Source organism: Schistocerca gregaria, chromosome 11, assembly GCF_023897955.1.
Source record: "Schistocerca gregaria isolate iqSchGreg1 chromosome 11, iqSchGreg1.2, whole genome shotgun sequence".
NCBI lineage: Eukaryota > Metazoa > Arthropoda > Insecta > Orthoptera > Acrididae > Schistocerca > Schistocerca gregaria.
In genome coordinates, this window is record NC_064930.1 from 143977066 (window position 1) to 143994564 (window position 17499).

The 17499-nt window shown below is 39.6% G+C and overlaps 1 protein-coding gene across 1 annotated transcript in view; it reads left to right on the forward strand.

Moving 5' to 3' along the window:
- The first annotated feature begins 1830 nt into the window (after positions 1 to 1830).
- The window catches only part of LOC126295269 (uncharacterized), a 254583-nt gene continuing 238914 nt past the window's right edge, over positions 1831 to 17499 (forward strand). The window contains exon 1 of the mRNA XM_049987697.1: positions 1831 to 2339. The gene's annotated coding sequence lies outside the window, so the exon portion shown is untranslated. The remainder of the gene's footprint in view (positions 2340 to 17499) is intronic.

Consider the following 17499-nt stretch of genomic DNA (forward strand, 5'->3'; position numbering starts at 1 on the left):
TAACATAATGTGATTAAGAACTAATAGCGTGTTGTTGGTTTAGTGTTATGAGTAGTGTCTCTGTCCGATAATTAGTTTTTGTTGAAGCAGTGGTTCGCGTCTTAACACTTCAAAAATTTTTTCCCTAACATTCGCGTTTTTGTTAGGTTCTGATACTTTATCATTAGTTTAATATACATATATACTATAATATTTGATGTTATGTGAATATAAGTTCACCTTTTTTTGAGGGGTGACTTTATTGGATTGGCTTAATCTACAGGACAGCTTGCACTACTTGTATGAAGATATTTTGCTCCTTTTTCTTTTACGCTTCGTAACTCACATGTTACGAAGATTCTGCTACTGGGTAGGAACAGTGATCAAGTAAGACTGACCTTGGTGTTTTACTAAAATGTGGGAATGATGAAATAATGTTTATCTTATGCGGAGAAGTATTTCAAATTTCTACCGCACGGTTTGTAATGGAACTTTTATAAGCCTGTGTCCTTATTGATTGGACACGGTACTTTCCTTTTCGTGGACGGTGGAGGAAATGTGCGTTTTAATAGAGCTAACGTGGAAATTTTACGCGCGCCCATTGAGTAAACAGTGTGATTTACGAACTAGGAACGTCGCTCAACTGCCGCTGGAGTGCGTTGCGATCGCGTATACCACGTTGGGGCTCACGTACCGTGTGCTCTAGTCGCATCGTTCCTGAGCGTTCAGCAGCACGCTAAACTTGGTACGCTCAACGTTAACGTTCGACAGCACGGTCCGTGTGACGACGGCTTTACAAGTAGCGCCAGGCGGGTGCGGACGGCAAACAGAGCGCCCAACGCCCTCTGGGCATAAATACTGGACAAGACCCACCAATACGGCAGTCTCAGGTATAAATGAAGAAGGCAATGAGTTACGTGGCCGAAATATTGTGCCAGAGCGACACAAACATCCGGCAGTAGACCCGATTATTCCACGTGTCAAGATCTCGCCGGGAAAGCCTGAAGAGTTGGTTGGTTTGTGGGATTAAAGGGACCAGACTGCTACGGTCATCGGTCTCTGCCTGAAGAGTAACAAGAAATTTTTTCTTGCAAAATTAAATATCAAAGTACATGAGTGAGCATCGTGTGTGAAGGCTATTTCACTTTAATTCATAAACGCAAACCGTATTCTTTTAGCAGATTTAGTCGACCGACGAGATTTTAATATCTCACACTCCATTTGTGTAATAAGAGCTACCGATGAAAAATCTGATGAGAGGATGCAAGATCTGGCTTTCAGATCTACCTGACTAATAATGTTTAGAATAATTTGAAACTGAAATAAAAATTCTTAAATATGTTTCGTAAATCGTGTAAAAATTTGTCTTATGTTCAAAACAGGACTGCAAACGGTACCAAATTCGAAGAAGATGGTAACAGAAAAGAAAAAGACTGCTACGATTGACTGAACCAAACCAAACAGGCGAAATATACAAATGGAAAGGGGAACCAAAAACATACACAAATTGAACAATTTATTCATTAGCAAGTGTTCCAGCAAATTTTTACATTCCGCAAACGCAGCAAGCAGAGTATATAACTTGTTTACGAATACCTTAGCGCATAGTAACTTAGCTTTCCCAGCAGTGGTGATTTGCAGCATGAATGACGTTACTGATGCCATGGACTGACTACGTCACTCAGAGCGAACCATGCTTATCGGAGATTCCTGTTGAGGCACTGTTATGTCTTATTGCTTTGTGCATAATTTAAATTGTCAATACTCGCGCGATTTGACTATTGATTCGTTCGGCAACTGTTTTCATGAATATCGCTGCCAACGTAGCAGCATACAAACTTATAAATCAATATGGCGTTCAGTTCGGCTGGCAACAGCTGTGAATTTTTTTAATTTTTGTATTGATTTGGTCCTCATCCTCTTAATCAGATTATGGTTCCTACGGTCTGTTGAAGCGATTTTGGGTGACAAATCATACACTTCTTCAGTCGTAAGTTTTGTTAAGCGCCCGTCGCCGTTTGACGTGTGTGTCCCGGTAACTGATAAAGACTTCAGTGGAAAGCTGAAAAAAAAAGAAGAAAATAAAACCACAGAAACGGGGAACGGGCCCGACGCAGTTGCATCTGTGCCTGCTAACTTTTATTGCATATGATGATTTCTCCCATAGATCTAAACACTTCGTGATAAGTGCTCCTGTGTAAAGTGCTAATAAAAAGTGTGTTGAACGAAACATGAAGCAAGGCATTAGTTTCTCCGAAGATTATGTACATGTTTACACTTGATTGATTATGCGAGGAGATAACATGAAGTCAACACTGCGTCTTCAAATTCCATGTTGCTGGCTGTTTTCTTAACTTGCGGTGAGTGGGATCCTTCATGCTGTTTAGCGTCCCAACCCACAAATCATCATAGAGTGCAGAACAGTACGTGTGAGAATGGGTATGAGCAGATTCCGTCTGATAGACTGCGTGTTTTCAACGTCATTTTTAATGTAATTGGAAAAACTTTTAGTAAGTGGTTCCAATCTGCACAGACGTGTAGCCTATAATGCTCTTTGAATTATTTTTTGTTTGTTCAGCTGACACGTTCTACAACATGGCATGTATTGTCAATATGATTTCTGGAATAGGATACTAGTTAGCTGGGGGCCCTGGTTTTCTGCTGTTGTTAGAGAACATATAAATTGGCCTACTCATTTCAGCAGTGGCGCAACAGATGTAGCTTCACTTTAACTTTTAAAGCAAATGACTACAACTATGATTGTAGAAATGTTACAGTGCTCTGGTACTACACCATTGGCATTTATTTGTTATTCCAAATGAAGCAAACAAGTGCTGTGGATATATAGGCTATTAGGACGCTAGGGACCTTTTTTTACTGGCAGTAAATTAAGGATTCTCAAATTTTTTGTTTGCGTGATTATAGAAGTACAACTGATTAGAAAATTCAACAGAAATCTGCAGTAATTAGAAGATAATGTAAAAGTTTTACAGTAAGCCATTTTTTTAACCAATCACATGCACACAGTGGGGCTCTGATTGTTTACACACCCTACTATTCTTTTTGATGATACACTTCTCCCATAGGATATAAGATAGTTATTGATTACATTCAAAAAGATTTCATGTTAATTACCTAGTACAGCACCCGTTTTGCATATTTCACTAGGTCTTATTCATATATCAATTTATAAATCATTTAAATTTTACTTAAAATTGCACAAATGTAAGTTGAACCCTCAGGTTCTTGCCTTATAAAAACATTTACATTGTATTGAATGCATAAAATATAACATAGCTCATTTCTTGGAACAGATGAATTGGTGTAAGATTACTTCTGACTGACATTAGATATCTCCACCTGTCGCCAACCATAGCTACGTTATATATTTCCATATGTTGCAAAGTGTGGCTACTAAACAGTACAACATACCCTGAGACATGAAATGGGCAGTGAATGTAAAATTGATTTGACTGCGCTGTGTACTTCCTCTCTCCTCCCCCTCCCGCCAGAGATATGTTTTTCTGTCACTTCCTTTACTACCATTGCACTATCTTCTCACAGCCTTTTGTTGCTGTGCGGATTTTCATTTACTTATTCATCCTTAGACAATTTCATCCAACAGTATAGGATATGTCAGATTCATTACTGAAATAATATATAGGCTACATATATAAAACTTGTACGTAGTAGGATAGGATTATATTAGGATGGGCAGGAAGTCAACCATGGCATTATCAATGGAATCAGCCTGGAATTCACTTTACTAACTAGGGAACATATTTGTTTTTAATTTGTGAGGTAGGTCCACCTGACCAGATTGAAACTACCTTCATATTGTCAGTTATAGTTGATTGTACGTTGCTAATGTAAGCAATTGTGGCACTCATGCCATGGCTTTATCCAGAGCACTATGTGATTTATATGGTGACAAACTGGGTTACTTATCTTGCACCTTAACTCTCTCCCCACTTTTAGCTCTTCTTTCTTGTAATAACAGTCCTTGCCTATGTTGATTCAATGGTAGAAACTTTTGTTTCTGCTACTGCTGGCTTTTTCTATCTTCTTTCAGATGCTGCTTCTTAAATTCACATTTTCCTTCACTCTTAAACTTTTGCCTCCTCCTGCTCTGTCTTTGTGCTGCTACAAAGGGTATCTTATTCTTCTAACCTTAAAATAATACAACAGTGACTCAGATTATGTGAATCATATTACACATTTAATTTTCTGTTTTTTACAATATTGGTTGAAATTGGGAAATTTTAATAGAAGAAGTAAATTACTGAACAAGATAACTTTATCTCTAATATCTCTCTTGGTATAAAAATTTAATTACATGAAAGTGACTCGTGTTACACAAAAATTCATGCTGTTGTATTATGTTATTTACCCTAACCTATAATTTACTTACTTCAGTTTTATACTCTTTATGCAATACATTGGGGTATGTAACAGTCATATAAATATTGATATGCTAGTTCCTACCTGCCAATTAGTTGAAATGAAGGCCCAAAATCTCCAATAATTCACAGTCTCATCAGGTCAAGGTAAATGTCCGATCCCTGCAGATTTTTGTTGGTGTAGCGGAATGTTGTAATTTTTTTTCTTTTTGAGTGTGTGGGATCGTAGTGTTTTTTTTTTTTAATTTATTATATATATATATATATATATATATATATATATATATATATAAAAAAATAACCTTCGTAACCTCTTGGTTCATCCCTATGAAATCCCCAAACCACCTCCCCTACCCTCTGGCTCCTACCCTTGCAACCGCCCCCGGTGTAAAACCTGTCCTATGCACCCTCCCACCACCACCTACTCCAGTCCTGTAACCCGGAAGGTGTACACAATCAAAGGGAGAGCCACATGTGAAAGCACCCACGTGATTTACCAACTGACCTGCTTGCACTGTGATGCTTTCTATGTGGGAATGACCAGCAACAAACTGTCCATTCGCATGAATGGACACAGGCAGACAGTGTTTGTTGGTAATGAGGATCACCCTGTGGCTAAACATGCCTTGATGCACGGCCAGCACATCTTGGCACAGTGTTACACCGTCCGAGTTATCTGGATACTTCCCACCAACACCAACCTATCCGAACTCCGGAGATGGGAACTCGCCCTTCAGTATATCCTCTCTTCTCGATATCCGCCAGGCCTCAACCTCCGCTAATTTCAAGTTGCCGCCGCTCATACCTCACCTGTCTTTCAACAACTTCTTTGCCTCTGTACTTCCGCCTCGACTGACATCTCTGCCCTTAACTCTTTGCCTTTAAATATGTCTGCTTGTGTCTGTGTATGTGCGGATGGATATGTGTGTGTGTGTGTGTGTGTGTGTGTGTGTGTGTGTGTGAGTGTACACCTGTCCTTTTTTTCCCCTAAGGGAAGTCTTTCCGCTCCCGGGATTGGAATGACTCCTTACCCTCTCCCTTAAAACCCACACCCTTTCATTTTTCCCTCTCCTTCCTTCCTTCCTGACGAAGCAACTGCCAGTTGCGAAAGCTTGTAATTCTGTGTGTGTGTTTGTGTGTTTTGTTCATGTGCCTGTCTGCCGGCGCTTTCCCGCTTGGTAAGTCTTGGAATCTTTATATATATATATATATATATATATATATATATATATAAAACAGAAAGAAACTTCCACATGGGAAAAATATATTAAAAATAAAGATTCCAAGACTTACCAAGCGGGAAAGCGCCGGCAGACAGGCACATGAACAAAACACACAAACACACACACAGAATTACGAGCTTTCGCAACTCGAAGCAACTGCCAGTTGCGAAAGCTCGTAATTCTGTGTGTGTGTTTGTGTGTTTTGTTCATGTGCCTGTCTGCCGGCGCTTTCCCGCTTGGTAAGTCTTGGAATCTTTATTTTTAATATATATATATATATATATATGATGTCTGCTTGTGTCTGTGTATGTGTGGATGGATATGTGTGTGTGTGTGTGTGTGTGTGTGTGCGAGTGTACACCTGTCCTTTTTTTTTCCCCTAAGGGAAGTCTTTCCGCTCCCGGGATTGGAATGACTCCTTACCCTCTCCCTTAAAACCCACATCCTTTCATTTTTCCCTCTCCTTCCCTCTTTCCTGACGAAGCAACTGCCAGTTGCGAAAGCCCGTAATTCTGTGTGTGTGTTTGTGTGTTTTGTTCATGTGCCTGTCTGCCGGCGCTTTCCCGCTTGGTAAGTCTTGGAATCTTTGTTTTTAATATATATATATATATATATATAGTCCTCACCCTTTACCCCCAGTTTCCCGTAGTTTGATTGTATTTTTGGAGGGAGATGTTATTGTCTTATTTATATGTAATTTTGTGTTTGTTGCCATGTATATGTAGTGACGTTGTAGGTGCAATATTGGAGACACTTAGAATAGCTGTTTCCACCATATTGATGGTGTCATGGGTCCAAGGAGATGAGTGGAATCAGGCACTTCTGTAATTCCCTCTCATCATATGAAAACATGTGGCATTATAAAAATGGCTACAAATTATGGTTGGAAAGCAATAATGGGTGACAAGCAATTGTTGCCATACAGTAAAAAGTCTAGACTATATAAAAACTACAAAATTTTTAACTTTTAAATATTGTAGGTGTGTCGTACTTTAGATGGAATATTCCCATTTATAAAATCATGAAGTACTTGGCCATATAAAATTTGGTAGATAAATGTTATTTTTTTGTTAAATTAAAAAATGGAGACTTGCCTTCTTCTGAAAATCATTAAGAAAAAAAGACAGTAATCTACAAACAGTAAAGTTTCATTGCAAAATGTCAGCTTTGAGAAATGGATCACACTCACAAAAAGTCATTTTGGAGAAAGTTTCCATTCATCTATTAAAATTTTCACTACATTATTTAGAGAAATACTGTTGATTACTCAAGAAATATAAGTGAGCATAAAAATATACAAATGCAACAAAAATTACAGAAGAAAATAAACCTGCAAACTATAAAATGTAGGACTACTCATCACATAACATACGAGCACTAATTTTTTTACAATGGTAGCTTGTGTGTCTTAACTGAATTACCTCAACACAGTGATACCTAGAGTTTTGCTTACAGTATTTGAACAGTTCCTTAAAATACTATACCCACACTACACTAAAGTCTGATGTTGCAATCTGTACTCATCTGGAAGCACACATGTGACAAGACATAAAGATTCACATCTAATAATTTTTTATGTGAACACCTTTACTACTACCAACCTTCAAGATTCTTGGCTTTGAGAATTAAGTATGGGATATTGCTATGATGATATCAACTTCACATAGAATATGATGGATTGGGACATAACAAACAACATTATCAGGCCCAATAGGAGGATGGGGAGGGCCAAAGAGGATGCTTAAATCTTAATGTAAGATCTCCTCATTCATCATTCAGTTTCTCAATAATCCCCAAATACCAAGAAGAGTCATAAGCTCATACAACATAGCTGTTGGGCTGCACTGAGTATTCGGGCGTTAGTGGCAGAAGTGCAGAGAAGTCGTGCACGATACTAAACTTGGTATCACAACTTAGCCTATTGCTCCAATCTTGGTTGGTGACAGTGGTATAATGCGATGCAGAGATCATGTTTGAGGCAGTTTTTCCACTTCCAACGTGTGGAAAGAGAACATTTCTATGTTGTACAAAGAGAACTGAAATGTCTTGCAGGCTCTCATGGCAGAATTTAAGTGTCTGCGATGCTGTAAGTTTGCAAACTTTTTTATGGCAAGTCTTTTAACAATGTCACCGATATCATCACAGGCTAGTTGCAGAAAAGGACCAGCTACACTTTTCAATGAAATTGTGCTCATGGTAGCATGAATTTCTGAAATTCTTACAATTTTTGTACTGTGCAGTACATCCATCAGTGAAACATTTAGCAGAAGTAAGGGGAGTTTCAGAAAATCAACATTTAGAAAATTCATTACTGTCTTCTGAAACGATACGCAAGAGCTGCATCATATTCTGGATGATCAGAATCAATGAAAATACTTTTTTGGGTGCAACTGTTTGTCTATTTTGAAGTATATAACATTAGTGTGAAGAATGCAGCTATCATTATTCCTGTGGTACCCCTATACTTCAGCTTGAACTAGAAAATTTAAATTAACATTAACATTAGCACTGATCCTTCGTGTGTTTCTTTCTTCGTTTTCAAATAATCAGACTGTAGCTGAGAAGGAAGAGTGTGAAGTAGGTTTTTCAATTTTTTTAGTGTGTAACAGAATTCTGACAGAGTGGCGATTTGAGCACTTATTCATTCTACCAGTTGATACCTTCTAACCACACTGAACCATCTCATCAGGATTATAGTCTTCTATTTGATTTCCTAGGTGTGTCTGAAGTAAAGCACTGGTGGGGCATTTATAGCAAAGACGGAGCATACAGGATCGCTTATTTTTATCACATGTTGTTATAATTAGATCTTGGTATATTTTTAATAGAAATGGAATGTCAAAGCAATTTGATATTTTGATGGTAAGTGCAGCGACATACCGTGTGTCCCTGGTGATCCTGTGAGTATACACTGTTTCGGTTGAAGAGAAGCAAATTTTGAAAATCGTACTTTGTATTCAGGACACTTCTTTTTACAAAGAAAATAAATTTCAGCCAAATTATTGCAAAACACTTGTATTCATATGTCTTTTTGCCGCTTCTCACTTTCTTTATCCCCTGGCATTATTCTTGAACATTCATCAGATTAGATTAGATTAATACTTGTTCCATAGATCATGAATATGACACTTCGTAATGATGTGGAACGTGTCAGGTTAATGAAAGATGTCTGTACACGATATTACATTACACAAAATATTGCTTGACACTAATGTTTAACTTAGTTTTTTTTTCCCTCCCTTAATTTGTATCTAAAAATTCAGCCAATGAGTAGAAGGAGTTGTCATCTAGAAATTCTTTTAATTTATTTTTAAATGTTGGTTGACTGTCTGTCAGGCTTTTGATGCTGTTTGGTAGGTGACCAAAGACTTTTGTGGCAGCATAATTTACCCCCTTCTGTGCCAAAGTCAGATTTAACCCTGCATAGTGAAGATCATCCTTTTTCCTGGTGTTATAGCTATGCACACTGCTATTACTTTTGAACTGGGTTGGATTGTTACCAACAAATTTCATAAGTGAATACATATACTGTGAGGTTACTGTGAGGATCCCTAGATCCTTAAATAGATATCTGCAGGATGAGCGTGGGTGGGCTCCATCAATTATTCTGATTACCCATTTTTGAGCAATGAATACTTTTCTACTCAACAATGAATTACCCCAGAATATGATACCATACGAAAGCAGTGAATGAAAGTAGGCATAGTAAGCTAATTTACTGAGATTCTTATCACCAAAATTTGCAATAACCCTAATAGCATACGTAGCTGAACTCAGACGTTTCAGCAGACAATCAATATGTTGCTTCCAGTTTAACCTCTCATCAATGGACACACCTAAAAATTTTGAAAATTCTACCTTAGCTACAGACTTCTGTTCAAAGTCTATATTTATTACTGGAGTTGTACCATTTACTGTACGGAACTGTATATACTGTGTTTTATCAAAATTTAAAGAGAGTCCGTTTGCTGAGAACCAGTTAATAATTTTGTGAAAAATATCATTTACAATTACATCACTTAGTTCTTGGTTTTTGGATGTTATCACTATACTTGTATCATCAGCAAAAAGAACCAGCTTTGCATCTTCATCAATATGGAATGGTAAGTCATTAATGTATATCAAGAACAGTAAACGACCTAAGACCGAACCCTGTGGGACCCTGTACTTGATAGCCCCCCAGTTTGAGGAATCAGCTGTTGTTTTAACATTACATGAACCACTTATTTCAACTTTCTGCATTCTTCCAGTTAAGTATGAATTAAACCATTAGTGCACTGCCCCCCTCAAACCATAATGATTTAGCTTATCTAAAAGAATTCCATGATTTACACAATCAAAGGCCTTTGAGAGATCACAAAAAATACCAATGGGTGATGTCCGGTTATTCAGAGCATTTAATATTTGATCAGTGAAAACATATATAGCATTTTCTGTTGAAAAGCCTTTCTGAAAACCAAACTGACATTTTGTTAGTACTCCATTTTTACAAATATGGAAGGCTACTCTTGAATACATTACTTTCTCAAAAATTTTTGATAGAGCTGTCAGAAGAGAGATTGGGCGGTAGTTGTTGATATCCGATGTATCCCCCTTTTTATGCAATGGTTTTACAATGGCATATTTCAGTCTATCGGGGAAAACACCCTGCTCCAAAGAGCTATTACGTATGTGGCTGAGAATCCTACTTATCTGTGGGGAACAAGCTTTAAGTATTTTGCTGGAAATGCCATCAATTCTGTAAGAGCTTTCACTTTTCCGTGAGTTTATTATTTTACTGATTTCAGAGGGAGAGGTTGGTGGAAATACAGTTGTTTCAAACTGCACAGGTATGGCCTCTTCTATTAGAAGCCTTGCCTCTTCTAGTGAAGATCTAGATCCTATTTTCTCCACAACATTTAAAAAATGATTATTGAAAATATTTCCAATTTCTGATTGTTTGTTAGTACACTTGTCATTCAGTTTTATGGCACTAAAGTCTTCCTGTGCTCTTGGTTGCCCTGCTTTCCTTTCAATAATATTCCAAATTGCTTTAATTTTATTATCAGAGTTACTGGTCTCAGACATGATACACATGCTTCTGGACTTTTTAATAACTTTTCTTAGTACCGCACGATAGTTTTTATAATATTGAACAATTTCCGGGTCAGCACTCCCTCTTCCTGTTAGATACAGTTCTCTTTTACGGTTGCAAGGTACTCTTATTCCTTTAGTTAGCCAAGGTTTTTTATATGTTTTCTTGGAATTATGTTTAACTATTTTCTTGGGAAAACATTTTCAAATTCTGAATAAAAACTCTTTACTGTCTGCACTGTATGATGTGGTCATGCCATTCCTCTTTTCAGCCCAGGCATTGATAAAATACCCTACTCAATTACAAGAGTTCTTGCTTGTTAACCAAATTTTCAGAAGCTCGAAATGTGGAACTGATGTTTTGTTGGGACAAGGTTTGTGGTAGGAGAGTCAGTTGGTAACTGAATTTTTTCATGACTATTTTCATGTTAAATTTTCTGTTTTATTTTATCTTAGAGTCTTTCCGGGTCAACAGAGGCATCTGATCCCAACCGTCTACATTGACCTGCGACATAAGGGTGTTGTGGTGTGTGATGTCATTACGGTGTGGAGTTTAGTCTGTGAGTTGATTGTGTTTGTATATGTCTTCTTATTGTGGAGGTTGGCGAGAATTGACGTCTCAGTCCAGGGACTGTTATATGTGGCGGTGTAGAAAGGGTAACGTTTGGCGCTCCATCAGATGTGGTACCTGGTTCGAGAAATCGCCACGAGGGAGATTGTTTGGATGACTTCCTATATTTGTTACAGGTCCTGTATCAGTTTTTGCTTGCATGAGGCTGGAGTGAGTGCAAGGACGGTTTTAGATTGGTTTTCCTTTTGTAGGGAGATGTGTATGGAATATGTGAAGTATAGGAGTGGGCCGGGGTGGTGGTCGAGATAGATGAATGTAAGTGTCAGGTTTGCTTATGGGTGTGAAGGGCCGTTATTTTGGGGGGGGGGGGGGGCGGTTATGCGGATTGTGTTTTCAGGATTTTGGAGGGGAATACTAAGAGGGAATTGTTGGGCTTAATTGAAGAGTAGCTAGAGGAGGGGAGTACTGTAGTGTCGGATGCTTTTTCGCCATGTAGGCAGTTAGGGAAGAGGGGTTCTGATCATTTAATTGTAAACCATAAGTTTAGAGTTAAAAAATTATGTACCTAGTGTATGTACCAATACAATAGATGGGTTTTGGCGGGTGGTTAAATCGTCATAGGGAGGGGGAAGAGGCACTCTTCTAACCTGCAATCTCATTTAATGGGTACTGCTGGCAGAGGTGCGTCTCTGGGGAGTAGTGTATTTTTCGCATTTTTTTGAGGGCAGCTAGTAAGATGTACAGACCAAGGGTGGTTTGTTGAAGGGCATTTATATTAGTGTGTGTGTGTGTGTGGGGGGGGGGGGGGGGTATGATGGCTGGTTGTGGGTTATGGTTGTAGATTTAGATAGCTTGGGTGGGGGCGGGTTGTTTTATGATTATGTTGCAGAGGATCTGTTTTGCTGCTGTTGTTTTTGAGTTGTAATGTGTGATTGAGTTTCATTTACTTTGTGGTTTTTATTTATTGAAGGACTTTTTTTTCTTTTTTTTTTCTTTCGGGGTGGTTCTGGGGTTGGTAGATTGTGGTTGGTTTGGGAGCTTTTTTGGGTTGTTTTAGTTTATATTTGTGTGTGTGTGTGTGTGTGTGTGTGTGTGTGTGTGTGTGTGTGTGTGTGTTTGTTTGGGGTGACTAACAAAGTGTGTAGCACCAGAATTTTTGTGGTAAGTAGTCACTTTTTGTGTCTGTTGTTCACAAGTTGTGATGTTTTGTGAGTGTTTTCATGTGTTGTGCGTTTGGTTTTGTTTAACACAGTTGTAAGTGTTTGGTTTTTGGTATCATCAGCTGACCTTATGGGTTAAGGGAAGTGTCCGATTCAAATTTTTGTCATTGTAGATGTATGTGTTTTGGTATCGTCAGCTGTGGTTGACCTATGTAGGTTAAGGTAAGTGTCAGATACCAATTTTGGTCATCGTAGCTGTATGTGTTTTGGTATAGTTAGCTGTTGTTGACGTATATAGTTCAAGGGAAATGTTTGATTCCAATGTGTTATCGTAGCTGTATGTGTTTTGGTACCATCACCTGTGGTTGACCTAGATAGGTCAAGGGAGGTGTCTGATTCCAATTTTTGTTGTTTTAGGTGTTGGTTTTGTGGTATCCTTAGTTGTGGTCCAATTATAATTTTTGTAGCCGAAGGTTTTTATTTTGTGGTATCGACAATTGCGGTTGAGCTATGTAGGTGAACGGAAGTGATCGATTCCTGTGGATTTTGTAAGTGTAGTGGAATTTTGTGTTGTTTTTCGTCTTTTTTGATGTCGTTTTTTGTGGGTTGGGATCGTAGTGTGCATTTTTATATGTTTATATTTAGCTTTTCCCCACCCTAAAACCCACCAATTTCCCTCATTTGTCCCATTAGTTTGATTATATTTTTGGAGGGAGATTTTAGTGTCTTATTTGTATTTAGTTTTGTGTTTGTTTTCGTATTTATATAGTGACATCATAGGATGCTGAGATGGAGGTGCTGAGAATGGTCATTTCCGCCATATTGATGACGTCATTGGTCAAAACTGACGGATGGAATCAGATGCGTCTATAATCCCATTTTTCATTATGTTTATCTTGTTATTGAAGCATTGTTAAAATACTGCCAGGGTTATTACTTGCATCAGTAACCATCTAGATTTGATATACGTGTAAAATTTTAGTTTTTAATGAATGCTGATTCAATTTGCATTTGGCTGCTGCATACAGACTATGCCAAGCAACAGACTGCAGCTTCGCAGGAGATACTTCCAGCCAGCTTTGAGCATAGATTTTTAGGAAGTCTTCACATTTATATTACTGACTGAGTCGTTGCTTGGTTGTTTTTCACTCGTAAGTTTGGTTCAGGTTGGGCACATTTTTTTCTGCCAAGGAACAATGCTAAATCCTCCAATTTTAAAATTTTCTAAACTAACTTCATGCAGTCCAGATGAAACAGATTGTTTACAGTGGTTAAAGGGATCACAGCAAATTTTCTTATGAAGAGAGACTCTGCACAGATATGTGTCTCTGTGTTTAAAACACACACACACACACACACACACACACACACACACACACACACACACACACACACACGAAGCAACTGGAAGTCCACCAGACTATTGTCAAACAGTTGGCAGCTGATGTGAATCGGTGTGTTGGAATAGCTCCCGAGTCGTGTATCTGTTACTCCGGTACCATAGGTACCTCGAGTACTATCCTCTCGTGTGGGCCCTGTCTCCTGTGCAGAAAGTACTGGATCTGTCATTACCCATCCACTTGACTGTGAGTGGCCTGTCAGTAGTCGAGCAATGTGTCCTGTAAAGTGTGGATGGGGACCAGGAGGAACGACTCAGGGTGTTGCACTGATACACCTAAACAACAAGTTTAAAGTGCTGTCTTTCACATAAACTGAAACTGAACCTATGCGACTCACTTCACCTGTTTTGGGGAAACCTGTTTTGTCCAGTGTCAAGAGGAGACAGACCCAAAAGGGCAGGTGTCTATTAGTCGTCAGCAGTTCAAATGAATGGCAAATGATGGTACCCCTTAGGGAGAAGGCAGTAAGGGACAGGAAGGGACACCAGGTGTATGCCTGGGGCCTTGTCCAACATGTTGAAGAGACTATGTCAGCAGCCATTGAGGGAACAGGATGCAACCAACTACAGATTGTGGTGCACATTGGAACAAATGGTGCCTGTCGTGTGGTCTCCGAGGTTACAGTTGGGTCGTTGCGGCAACTGGCAGAGATGGTTGAGAAGACTAGCCTTATGCATGGGGTTTCAGTGAAGCTCACAATTTGCAGCATTGTCTCCAGAACTGATTGTGGCCCTTTGGTTCTGGGTCGAGTGGTAGGACAGATGCAGAGACTCTGAAGGTTCTGTGACAAGCTGGGCTGCTACTTCCCGGACTTGTGCCGCAGGATTGTGAACTGCAGGGTCTCCGTAAATGAGGCAGGTGTGCACTACATGTTAGAGTCTGCTACTCACATAGCTGACTGCGTGTGGGGTGCACACGAGGGTTTCTTAGATTAGGCAACTCTCCAACCAGTCCAGCTAACTGTAGATGCAGGAAACCCACACATATCAGTGTAAGATAGAAAGAAATGCCTCCAACAGATGGGTGTCTCAAAGTCCTAATGCTTAACTGGCACAGCATTTGCAACAAAGTGCCAGAGTTCGAAGTGCACCTGAAAAGCAGTGCATACTAGGTACAGAAAGTTGGTTGAAATATGTAATTGATAGCAGTTAGATTTCTGGGGAAAATTTAAGTGCACATCATAAGGATAGGAAAATGGGAAATGGAGGTGGTGTATTTGTCGCAGTAGACAAGAAACTCAAATCCACTGACGTCGAAACTGAATTTACATGTGAGATTGTGTGGGCATAAAATCATAGGCGGATCCTTCTATCGCCCACTAGACTCACCTGGTGTAACCAAAAACTTTAGAGAAAAACTCAATTGACTAAGTTCCCTAACCATACTGTAATCAGTGGTGGAGACCTTCATCATAAAATAATCGATTGGGAAAATTACAGTATCACTTGGTGGTGAGCACAATAAGATATCCTGTGAAATTTTACTAAATGCCTTCTCTGAAAACTACCTGGAACAGATAGTAAGGGACCTCACTCATGACGGAATTATATTGAATCTAACAGCAACAAATAGACCTTACCTCTATGAGGATGCCCACATCGAAACTGGTATCAGTGACCGTGATGCGGCTGTGGTAACATTGATTACCAGAGTACAAAGGACTATTAAAACAAACAGGGAGATCTACACAGCATGGTCCATTGATAGTGACCGGGCCAAATATCTCACAAAATAAGCATCAAACGATAAAATTACAAAGAATGAAACTCGTCTAGCTTGAAGGTGGAAACCAGATGGCGCTATGGTTGGCCCGCTAGATGGCGCTGCCATAGGTCAAATGGATATCAACTGAATTTTTAAAAAATAGGAACCCCATTTTTTATTACATACTCATGTAGTACGTAAAGAAATACGAATGTGTTAGTTGGACCACTGTGTGGAACATAGGCCTCTCCATCGTCTTCCATCTTGCCACCATCTCTTCGTCTTCACCTCGGTCCAGTCCTTTCCTTTCTTCGGGGCGCACTCCTCTACTCTTTTGAGCCATCTGTCTCTCTTTCCTTCCAGTTTCATCTCATGTATCCTCCTGGGTATCCTCTTCTCCTCCATTCCCTTAATGTGTCCATACCATCTCAACCTTGATTTGTCTGTCTCTCCTGTGATGGTTCCACCTTCATTAACTCTCTGATCATCTCATTTCTTAACCTCTCTATCTCTGTCACTCCAATACTGTTTCTCAAGAATTTCGTCTCACTAGCTTATACTTTGCTTTTCTCTCTTCCTTTCATAGGTTTCTGATGCATATGTCAGGACTGGGATGTAGTATGACCAGTAATAACCTTTTTACTGCTCCATATGAGGCTTCTGACACTCTTCCGAAATGCTTCTGCTTTTCTCCCCCGCTCATTTATTGCTCTGCCATTTTTTCTATCTTCCTGTATCGGGCTTCCTAGGTACTTGAAACTCCACTCTCCTCAATCGTTCCTCACCAGTTGTTGTTCCAGTTGTTCCTCTCTCCTTCTTTCTTTATGTGATAATCATCTCATTCTTTCTTATAATAAATTTAATCCCATATTCTTGAAAAAAAAATATAAACTTAACAAATAAATGTCCCTTATAAAAGTAGAAGATTATATTATAATTTCATAAATAATTAAGGAATTTGTCCATTGTGTGAAAGCAAAAGCAACTATTTAGCCATTGTTGAAAAGCAAAACCAAATACGCCTAACTTCAACAGACAGTTCTGATGGATTGGAGTTATCTTTGAGACTACATCTCTTTTGTCCACTTTCAGCAAACATTTCCATTGTTGCTGTCTCATTCAGGGATGCACAAATTCAGAATTTATTGTTGTACAAATAAAACTTGCATCTGTCGTCAAATGAGGACATCTAAATCTGGGGGGTTTACGGCTTGCGATCGGAGCGTTTTATACTATTCCCGTCGAGAGTCTTCATGCTGAAGCCGGTGAATTGCCACTCACCTACCGGTGCGGTATGCTGCTTTGTCGTTACGCCTGTCGGCTTCTGTCAATGTCCGACCACCCATCGTATCGTTCCTTTTTTGACGACTCTCTTGACCGTCAGTACGGGTTGTATGTCTCTGCCCTGCTACCCCCTGGAGTTCGCTTTCGTCGCGTCCTTCAACACCTTGATTTTTCACTCCCTGTAACCTTTAGAGTGGGCGAGAGCCACACGCCACCTTGGCTCCAGGCTCAGGTTCGCGTTCACCTTGACCTCCGCTCGCTCCCAAAGGAGGTTACCCCCGGTTCAGTATACCACTCCCGTTTTGTCGAACTTCGTTCGAAGTTCATTAATATGACCTTCATTTATACGGATGGCTCTAAGACCAATGACGGGGTCGGGTGTTCTTTTATTGTCGGTGCACAAAGTTTCAAATACCGGCTACGTGGCCATTGCTCGGTCTTCACAGCTGAGCTCTTTGCCCTCTATCAGGCTGTTCTTTACGTCTGCTTATGTCATCTGCTCCGATTCTCTGAGCGCCATCCAGAGCCTCAGTGATCCGTATCCGGTTCACCCTTTCGTGCACCGGATCCAACGCTCTCTTCAGCAGCTGGTGGACGACGGGTCTCCAGTTAGCTTTATGTGGGTTCCTGGCCATGTCGGTATCCCTGGGAACGAAACTGCAGATGCCGCGGCCAAGGCAGCGGTCCTCCAGCCTCGGACGGCTT